Source organism: Ostrea edulis, unplaced genomic scaffold (genome assembly GCF_947568905.1).
Source record: "Ostrea edulis unplaced genomic scaffold, xbOstEdul1.1 scaffold_86, whole genome shotgun sequence".
Taxonomy (NCBI): Eukaryota; Metazoa; Mollusca; class Bivalvia; order Ostreida; family Ostreidae; genus Ostrea; species Ostrea edulis.
This window is the reverse complement of record NW_026606010.1, coordinates 10,001-21,680: the sequence shown is the minus strand read 5'-3', so window position 1 is coordinate 21,680 and position 11,680 is coordinate 10,001.

The window sequence follows — 11,680 nt, the reverse complement described above, 5'->3', positions numbered from 1 at the left end:
AGGATAACACTTTAGAGCCCGGAAACCATATTACTACTTCGATGTCCAGTGTGCTTGACCTTTGACCTTTTGACCCCAAAATCGATAGGGAACATCTTCATCCCATGGGTAGTCCATATATATGATATGGTGACGGTAGGTGGAAAGCATAATGCTTTAGAGCCCGGAAACCATTGTGTCTACAGACGGACGGACGGACAGACGGACAACCCGATTCCAGTATACCCCCCCCCCACAAATTATTGCGGGGGGTATAAAGAGGCATCCTTGCTCATCATTATCATGCTATTAGTTTGTCTACTTAATACCCAGAGACAGAGAAGATTTTCAAAGAATTTCTTCATTTTCACTATATGACCAATAGAGCCCCACCCTAACACAAAAACCCCTGCCCCAGGGGCCTGAATTTCACAATTTTGGTAGAGGGCTCAACGCTCATTATAATTATGCCCACAGTTTGGCTTCTTAATGTCCAGGAGTAAAGAAGAAGATTTTTTAAAATTACACTCATTTTGAAGGTTTTTGCCCCACCCTTCAGGCCCCAGGGGGGCAGGGACCATGAATTTCACAATTTGTGTTCCCCTCCACCCACAGATGCTATATGCGAAAATTGGTTGAAATTGGTTCAGGGGTTTCAGAGAAGAAGCTGAAAATGTTCAAATGTTAACGCAAGACGAGGGACAAAAACAGATAGCAATAGGTCACCTTAATGAATTCAGGCGACCTAAAAAACTAAATTCAAATAGTTTTCACCAAGACCCCCCCCCCCTTTAGAATGTTGAAACTAATTGATTAACAAGTATAAACATACGATTATAAATAACACTCTGTGTAATTTTCTACTGTTTATTCACAATTGAAAGTGCACATTAAAACTATTAGATAATTATTAAAATGTAATGTTATTATGTGGTTTTTAACAATAGCTTAATTGTCATTTTTCTCTTTCCACTAAAGTGTAATCGATGTTGGATGACAGGAACTTACGGGTTATTTTATCCCCCCTCCCCCTAACTATTTGAATTTATTTTTTTTATCCAACATCGATCTTTTGATACTTACCCCTAAGTAACAGGCAAATTGAAGGCTCAAGTTAGCTTTTCTGATTAAAATTTTCTGTTGTCTGTCATTTGCGTCGTTGTAAACTTTTCAAATTTTCATTTTCTTCAGAACAACTTGGCCAATTTCAAACAAATAATATTTGGGTGATGGGGATTCAAGTTTGGTCTAATGAGGGGCAACATCCTTCTCCAAGGGAAGATAATAGTGAAATTACACTGACAAATTTTAAAATCTTCTCCAGAACTAAAGGGCCAATTTCAATCAAACTTGGTAAAAATCATCTTTGGATGAATGGGATTTACATTTGTTCAAATGAAAAGCTGTGCCCCCTTCAAAGGAGAGATAATGCCGAAAATGCAAAAATAGGGTGGTGTCATTTAAAAACCTTCTCAAGAATCATTAATCCGGAAGAGCTGAAATGTACACATAAGCTCTCTGCCATAGTGCAGATTCAAGTTTTGTGAAAATCATGGCCCCAGGGGCCAGGGATAGGTTAGGAACACAAAAGGGGATCAAAGTTTACATGCAAATATATTGGGAAAATCTTTTAAAATCTTCTTGTCAAGAACCACTGGGCCAGACAAGTTCAAATTTACATGACAGCTTTTATATGTTGTATGTATATTTCCTGTGGCAAGACAGTTCATTTTATATCGTGACCTTTGACCTTGTGACCTTCAACTAGGATTTTGGTCTACTTTTGAAACATGATCTATCAAATATATTTGGATCCATTTTAGGTGGGGCTTTCATTTTTAGCTCACCTGAACCGAAGCTTCACGTGAGCTTTTCTGATTACATTTTGTCCGTCGTCCTTCCGTCCGTCCGTCTGTAAACTTTTCACACTTTCGACTTCTTCTCCAGAACCCAAGGGTCAAATTCAACCAAACTTGTCACAAACCATCCTTGGGTGAAGGGGATTCAGATTTGTTCAAATGAAGGGCCATGCCCTTTTTCAAGGGGAGATAATTAAGATTATGTGAAATTTTGGTGGCATCTTTTAAAAATCTTCTTCTCAAGAACCACTGGGCCAGAAAAGATGAAATTTATAGACAAGCTTTATTAGGTAGTGCAGATTCTAAATTGTTAAAATCATGGCCCCCGGGGATTGGATGGGGCCACAATAGGGGATCCAAGTTTTACATATAAATATATAGGAAAAATCTTTAAAAATCTTCTTCTCAAGAACCACTGAGCCAAAAAAAGCTGAGATTTATATGAAAGATTCCTGATATAGTGCAGATTCTAAATTGTTAAAATCATGGCCCCCGGGGGTCGGATGGGGCCACAAGGGGGATCAAAGTTTTACATACAAATATATAGGAAAAATCTTTAAAAATCTTCTTTTCAAGAACCACTGAGCCAGAGAAGCTGAGATTTATATGAAAGCTTCCTGATAGAGTGCAGATTCTAAATTATTAAAATTATGGCCCCCGGGGGTCGGATAGGGGCACAATAGGGGATCAAATTTTTACAAACAAATATATAGGAAAAATCTTTAAAAAATCTTCTTCTCAAGAACCACTGAGCCAGAAAAGCTGAGATTTAATATATGAAAGCTTCCTGATATAGCGCAGGTTCTAAATTGTCAAAATCATGGCCCCCGGGGGTCGGATGGGGCCACAATAGGGGATTAAAATTTTACATACAAATATATAGGAAAAATCTTTAAAAATCTTCTTCTCAAGAACCACTGAGCCAGAGAAACTGATATTTACATGAAAGCTTTCTGACGTAATGCAGATTCAAGTTTGTTGAAATCCTGGCCCCCGGGGGTTAGATGGGGCCACAATAAGGAATCAATTTTTTACATACAAATATATAAGGACAATCTTTAAAAATCTTCTTCCCAAGAACCACTGAGCCAGAAAAGCTGATATTTACATGAAAGCTTCCTAGCATAGTGTAGAGTTAAGTTTGTTCAACTCATGGCCCATGGGGGTAGGATGGAGCCACAAGGGGGATCAAAGTTTTACATACAAATATATAGGAAAAATCTTTAAAAATCTTCTTCTCAAGAACTAGTGGGCCAAAGAAGTTCAAATTTACATGAAAGCTTTCTGACATAGTGTAGATTCAAGTTTGCAAAAACCATTGTCTTCAGGGGTAGGTTAGCGCCATAATAGGGACTACGTTTTTGCATGCAAATATATATGGAAAGTCTTCTGATATGGACCAAGGTGACTCAGGTGAGCGATATGGCCCATGGGCCTCTTGTTTGTATATAGATTCTTTATGGAAAAACCTTATTTTGTGAAGTTTGACCTTAACCTGGGAGTTCGATCAATCTGACGTATTCAATATCTCCTGAACATATTTTGTATTTAAATTTTTATGACAATACCTCTTTTTTCATACTATAACCTTGGACTTTGTGACCTTGAAATTTGACCTTATTTCAAGGAAATGTAACCTACCAAATTTTTCAATAGTATTCAAGGTAGGGCTTTCTTATTTTGTTGATAGGTTCTTGTTGACAAAACGACCTTGTGGTACAATCACATTTGATCTTTTGACCTCCACCTACTTTCCAAAAAAATGGCCTAGTTAATATCTTCTAAACTATTTAAGGAAAAAGCTTTTATATTTTGTGTATAGATTTTTATGGCAAGACTTTGATTTAGTGTTTGACCTTATGACCTAAATCTACTTTTAATAAGAATCTGACCTCTTCATTATCTCCTGAACTATTTAAGATAGAGCTTTCATAGAACTTCTAGGACTCAGTATTCATACATGTGCACTGGTTTGGTGTCATTTTGATACATTCAGTATCATTGTATCGATCTTTTGAGTATAAATTTGTGATCTAAAAGCATGATATAATGGTGTAAAGGACCAGTTTGTGGTTAACCAATATTTGATGTGAAAATAAATATTGTAGGGTAACGGTTACTGGAGACATGCTGTTGATTGATGAGGATAATTTTCCTGAGACTCTGACATATTGCAGGACCTGGATAGCTCTACTGGTGTTCAAAATGCCAGGTTTGTTAATGGAATTACATGTAAATGTTCCATGGAATGTCAGATTTGTTAATGGATTTACATGTGAAATGTTCCATGTAATGGCCAGGGCATATGTAATATAGCATTATTATTTTTAATGAAACTCAGGTGACCTATTGCAATTGGTCTACATCCGTTGTCATGCGTTGCCTGTCGTGTTAGGTGTGTTAACATCTTCAAGACAACGGGGAAATAAATTGTAAATTTCAGAATTCCTGGACTCCTGTGGCTTTAGGGGCGGGGCAAAAACTGTCCAAATTTGACCAATTTTCAAAAAATCTTCATTACGACTATACATGTGTAAGAAAAACTCAATGCATAGGGATGTAGAGCAGGAAAGCCTCTATCAAAATTGTAAATTTCATGATCCCTGGGGTAGGGGTTCTGACCTCAAGGCGATGCCAAACATGTTATATAGTATTGGTGTGTAAAACACTTAAATGACATCTTCTTAAGTGCTGTTGAACCTTTCTTGTCAGCGGAACTCCTCTGAGAACACTCAACATCATTTCGTGAATCTTTGTAGTTAATAGAAACATGCTGTGTAGATGTGCATAATCCCAGGAAATTCTGATTGTCGCTTTTGAACTTAGAATTTCAAGTCCGTCTGTCCTGTTGTTGTCAGTACAATTCCTCAGAGATCGCATAACAGAATTTGATGAAAATTTGTAGTTAATAAGGACACACTGTGAAGATGTGCATATTCCCAGAAAATTCTGATTCAATTATTTTTCTTGGAGTTATGCCCCTTTTGAATTTTGAGCCCGTCTGTGCTGTTCTTGCAGTAATGCATAGCATTACCATTCATTATGTGAGACATTGTTAAGCAATGTTGGAGCGTGGGGTATGTGAACTTGATCACTTTTACTTTCTTTCATTAGTCAGGTGCTCTAACCATTGAGCAATCATGACCGGTCTATCTGAAACCCCTGTATTACTAATCAAGTGCTCTAACTATTGAGCTACTGTGACTGGTCTATTGGAGACCTTTGTATTACTAGTCAGGTGCTCTAACCATTGAGCTACCATGACCGGTCTATGAGGGACCCCTGTTGTACTAATCAGGGGCTCTAACCATTGAGCTACCATGACCGGTGTATTAGAGACCCCTATATTACTAGTCAGATGCTTTAACCATTGAGCTACCATGACCGGTTTATCCGAAACCCCTGTATTACTAGTCACATGCTCCAGTCATTGAGCTACCGTCACCGGTTTATCCTAGACCCTTGAGCTACCAAAAAAAAAAAACAATTATTGAGCTACCGTATGACCAGTCTATCTGAGATCCCAGTATTACTAGTTAGGTGCTCTAACCATTGAGCTACCATGACTGGTCTATCAGAGACCCCTGTATTACTAGTCAGTTGCTTTAAACATTGAGCTACCATGACCGGTCTATCGGAGACCCCTGTTGTACTAGTCAGGTGCTCTAATCATTGACCTACCGTGATTAGTTTATCGTAGACCCTTGTATTAATATTCAGGTGCTCTAACCATTGAGCTACCATGACCGGTCTATCAGAGATCCCTGTATTACTAGTCAAATGATCTAACAATTGAGCTACCATGACCAGTGTATCAGAGACCCATGTTGTACAAGTCAGGTGCTCTAACCATTGAGCTACCGTGACCGGTCTATCGGAGATCCTTGTATTACTAGTCAGGTGTTCTAACCATTCAGCTACCATGACCGGTCTATCAGAGACCCCTGTTGTACTAGTCAGTTGCTTTAACCATTGAGCTACCGTGACTGGTCTATCGGAGACCCTTGTATTACTAGTCAGGTGTTCTAACCATTGAGCTACCATGACCGGTCTATCAGAGATCCCTATTGTACTAGTCAGGTGCTCTAACAATTGAGCTACCATGACCGGTCTATCAGAGATCCCTGTATTACTAGTCAAATGATCTAACAATTGAGCTACCATGACCGGTGTATCAGAGACCCATGTTGTACAAGTCAGTTGCTTTAACCATTGAGCTACCGTGAGCGGTCTATCCGAGACCCTTGTATTACTAGTCAGGTGCACTAAACATTGAGGTACCCTGTCCGGTCTATCAGAGACCCCTGTATTACTCTAACCATTGAGCTACCGAGACCAGTCTATTAGAGACCCTTGTATTACTAGTCAGGTGCTCTAACGATTGAGCTACCATGACTGGTCTATCAGAGACCCCTCTATTACTAGTCAAGTGATCTAACGATTGAGCCACCGTGAGCGGTCTATCAGAGACCCCTGTTGTACTAGTCAGGTGCTCTAACCATTGAGCTACCATGGCCAGTCTATCCAAGACCCCTGTATTACTAGTCAGGTGCTCTAACCATTGAGCTACTGTGACCGGTCTATCTGAGACCCCTGTATTACCAGTTAGGTGCCCAGTTTTTCAGAGACCCCTGTATTACAAATCATGTGCTCTAACTATTGACCTATCCATAGGCTGATGTTAAGATGAACCATGGATATCGATCTGGATAGCCCCGTGCTTAGAACATCTGTAGCTCAATAGTTAAAGCACCTGATTAGTAATACAGGGGTCTCTGATAGACCGGCCACTGTAGCTCAATAGTTAAAACTACAGGGGTCTCTGATACACCGGCCACTGTAGCTCAATAGTTAGAGCACCTGATTAGTAATACAGGGGTCTCTTTTAGACCGGTCACCATAGCTCAATAGTTAGAACACCTGATTAGTAATACACGGGTCTCTGATAGACCGGTCACTGCAGCTCAATAGTTAGAGCACCTGAATAGTAATACACAGGTCTCTGATTGACCGGCCACTGTAGCTCAATAGTTAGAACACCTGATTAGTAATACAGGGGTCTTTGTTAGACCAGTCACTGTAGCTCAATAGTTAGAACACCTGATTAGTAATACAGGGGTCTCTGTTAGACCGGTCACTGTAGATCAATAGTTAGAACACCTGACTAGTTATACAGGGGTCTCGGATTTGATTTCCAGTTGAAGCACGAGTTTTTCCTTCCTGTTACATTTACATATATATAAACATGTAAATATACCAGACTGTAATAGACTGGACATTTTGTAAGATAATTAAGTTCTGAAATACAGACAATTGTTGACAATACAGTTAGATATAATTACACTTTGTGTTTTGTAGGACTGTGGAGTGTTGTGATGTTATTGATGGTCAACAGAAGACTGACCTTGAATCTGAAGATCTGTGATGAAGACTGGACGTTTGGGATCACTCTCTGTTACAGTACTACAAATCTAAGTAAGTACTCAGTAATAATGTAAGACTGAACTCTGTATCATGTTTATCTAATATAAACATTGTAAAATTAAACACAAATTAATTCACAAACAAAATAATGTTCTGTTAAACTCACAAACACAAGTACATGTTACACATCACAAACAGAGGGCTGTAATTAACACAGGGCTGTAATTAACACAGGACTGTAATTAACGCAGGACTGTAATTAACAGGGAACTGTAATTAACACAGGGCTGTAATTAACACAGTTATGACTCCGGTTCAGTCATATCTTCTTTTCCTTCCCATTACATTGACATCTATGTAAACATGTAAATATATCACAAACTATCCTTGACAATTCAGTTTGATATGATTACACTTTGTTTATTTTGTAGGACGGTGGAGATTTAGATAAGTGGTGTGACGTTATTGATGGTAAACAGCAGACTGTGACCTTGAATCTGAAGATCTGTGATGAAAACTGGACGTTTGGGTCACTCTCTGTTACAGTACTACAAATCTAAGTAAGTACTCAGTAATAATGTAAGACTGAACTCTGTATCATGTTTATCTAATATATACATTGTAAAATCAAACACATATTGAAATACATAATTAACAAACAGAATAATTAGTAGTTTATCACACACAAACAAGTATATGTGTACATGTATAGATGTACTATAATTCAAGGCTGCACACAAAATACTGACAAAGTGACTTAGTACATCACAAGTGTCACAGGGACGCCTCTCGTGACGTTATATAACGCATCATAACTATTTACAAGTTTATTTACAAATTTACAACATGTACATTGACACAATATAAAGACGTCCTCTCTTGTTCACAGTCAGGCTCAGACTCTCCTTTCTCACGAGGTACCTCTTCCTTAAATCTCACACACCAAAGACATAAATTCATTAACTTTCTCTCTCTCTTACACTCTGTCATTCATCTTCACATTGACACCTGACAAATAATTAAAGTTTTAACTCTTTGACAAACCATCCTCCTTAAGTGTGGCGTCCCGACACACCAATTTTCAAATCATAACTCTATCAATATATACAATGGCAAGATAATATGAAAGCAATTAAAACAGTTATTTTAAACCACCTAACAAGCACACAAGAACATTTACAAAGCATGGACATCTACTTATACATTTATACACTTTTCATTTTTTTTTTTTTTTCATTTTCTATATCTTACATATTTTTTTTTCTTTTTTTTTTCTTATCGCACATTTAACCATGCATGTTCATAATAACGAAAGTCATTATAGTACAAAATATCACTTTGACTGAATAAAATCTTGTACAATCCGAAAGTCCTTAATAGTGTCCTCGTTTACCCATTGTGTATTTCCATTTTCAAATTGTACATAATAATGTTTTTCCAGTCTATTTGATGGGTTGCGAGAGCGCATTATGTCTAACACCTTTATGATGGGACCATTGTCAAGGATGGGATCTCGCTCGCGTTCTTCCTCATTATCAGGAATATAGCAATGATCAGGACGATCGCTCGGATCCGTGTATCGTTTCATTCTGTTGACATGGGTTATTTGTGTCTTTGCATCATTTTTGGGATCCTGTAGTTTGTATGTAACTTCTGACAACTTTTTCAAAACTTTAAATGGACCATGCCAGTTGTGACTTAACTTTGGAGACAACCCTGGTGTTGTTGTAGGTGTAAAAAGCCAAACTCTATCACCGTCTGAGAATTGGACATCATTGGAATTACGGTCATGGTATTCTTTCTGACGCTGTTGAGCTTTTTGGGTGTTGCTCTTTACAAGGGTAAAAGCTTCTTGTAACCGTTGCTTCATTTCTTCCTTATAGTCCTCGGCAGACGAGTATGACAATGTTGGGGGACATAGTGCGGCTTCAACAGGAAGAACGGGTTGTCTGCCATGCATTAAGTAGAAAGGGGTCTCTTGCGTACTCTCATGAATCGATGTTCGGTATGCGAACATGACGTAGGGGAGGAATGTATCCCAATCCCTTTGATGTCCGGATACATACATGGAAAGCATGGAAGTTAACGTCCCATTAAATCTCTCTACTAGTCCATCTGTTTCTGGATGGTAAGCCGTAGTGAATGTTTTCTTGGTATTGGTAATTTTACATATTTCTTTCATTAAATTCGATCTAAAGTTTTTGCCATTGTCAGAAAGCAGCGTGCGAGGAGCGCCATGTCGGCAGACTATTTCCTCTACAAAAGCCTTTGCAGTAGTCTTAGCGTCGGCGTTATTAACAGCAACGACCTCCGGCCATCTTGTAAGATAGTCGCTAAATACTATTATGTATTTGTTAGAATTGTACGTCGGCGGAAATGGTCCCAACACATCAACGGCCACTCTATCGAACGGACCATCAACCATTGGTATTGGGTTTAGAGGTGCTTTCGGTCTGTTCTTTGGGGATTTCTTTGTTGCACAATCAATGCAAGATCGGCACCAGAATTCCACATCAGAATACATTCCTTTCCAATAGAAACGCTCTTGTACTTTGTCGTATGTCTTTTGGAATGACAGGTGTCCGGCGGTTAAATCGTCATGGCATGCATATAAAACCTCGTCAATTAAGCCACGCGGTATCACTAATTGACGTCTCAATAGCTTTCTTCGTCTCTGCGATCCCGGTTACCACAAATGGTACAGCACGCCATTATGAACTAGTTCATAATCATTTGACAGAATGACTGTTTCACGAGCTTTGGATGATGATTCCGGTAATTCACCAAGGTCCAAGTATGTGATGATAGGAGATAGGAAAGGATCGCTTCTTTGTCGGTCTCGCACATCTTGATAAGACCGTTTCGGTAATATTTCACCGTCTTCATTCTTAACACTTGTACTCGCTACAGGGGGTATACGAGATAACGCATCAGCATTTTGATGGACCTTGCCGGGTCGGTGTTGTATGGTGATATCATACTCCTGTAGAGTTAATGACCATCGCTCGAGACGACCAGCGGGGTCTTTAATGCTCATTAACCACTTTAACGGATTATGGTCGGTTACCACCGTAAACTGTCGTCCAAATAGATAATGTCTAAAATATTTTACACTCCAAACAATTGCGAGTGCCTCTTTCTCGATGACTGCATAATTACGTTCGTTAGGTTTTAGGCTCCGGCTCGCGTAAGCGATTGTTCTCTCTCCATCGGGTCCTTCTTGAGCTAGCACTGCTCCTATACCACTGTCACATGCATCAGTGTAGAGCACACATGGAAGCGAGAAGTCCGGATACCTTAAAATTGGGTAACTCGTCAAGGTTACTTTCAATTCTTGAAAAGCACTTTCACATTCACTATCCCAAATAAATTTGACACCTTTCTTAAGCAGCTTGTGTAGGGGCGCGGCTTTGTTGGCAAAATTTTTGACAAACTTACGATAATAAGAAATGAGACCTATGAAACTTCTAAGCTCACTCACATTTGTCGGCACGGGAAAATCGTGAATTGTTCGCACTTTCTCAGTGTCTGGCGAAATTCCCTCGGCCGATATTCTGTGTCCGAGAAATGCAACTTCCGTGTTTCCAAAGAAACATTTTTGTGCCTTCAATTTTAATCCTGAGATTACGAATCTTTGAAACACTTCCTCGAGTCTTTTAACATGGTCAGAAATATTTTCTGAGAACACAATGACGTCATCTATATATACAAGACAAGTATTCCACAATAAGCCTGAAAGTACAGAGTCCATGAGTCGCTGAAAGGTGGACGCACTATTACAAAGTCCAAACGGCATGTAATTGTACTCGTAGTGTCCACCGAAGAATGAGAATGCAGTCTTTTCTTTGTCACAATCTCTGATTGGCACTTGGTGATATCCTTGGCACAAGTCTAAGACGCTAAAATATTTAGATTTATTGAGCGCGTCCAACATATCATCTATTCTCGGTAGGGGATATACATCTTTTTTCGTTACTTCATTTATTTTGCGGAAATCTATGCACATCCGTACCTTACCGTCTTTCTTTGGCACAAGTACAATTGGAGCGGAATACGGACTCTTGGACGGTCTTATTATTCCATTTGCACACATAGATTTTATCTGGGCCTCCAGTGACTTCCTCTGGCTGTGAGGAATCCTGTAAGGTCTCACATGGATGGGTTTGCTGTCCCCTGTATCCACGGAATGTTCCACCAAATCGGTCCTACCTAACTCATTATCATTAAATGCAAAAATATGTCTAAACTTCCCTAACACTTCATTAATTTGCGAACACTCTAGCTCATCTAAAGTATTAGATACATGAAAAGAACCTGCATTTTTCTCATCAGCATCAACACTCTCACTGATCTCAATTCCGTTCAAACTCTCATATCCACAAGCATCTTGCACACTCTCGTTAAGTGAACTCACATCA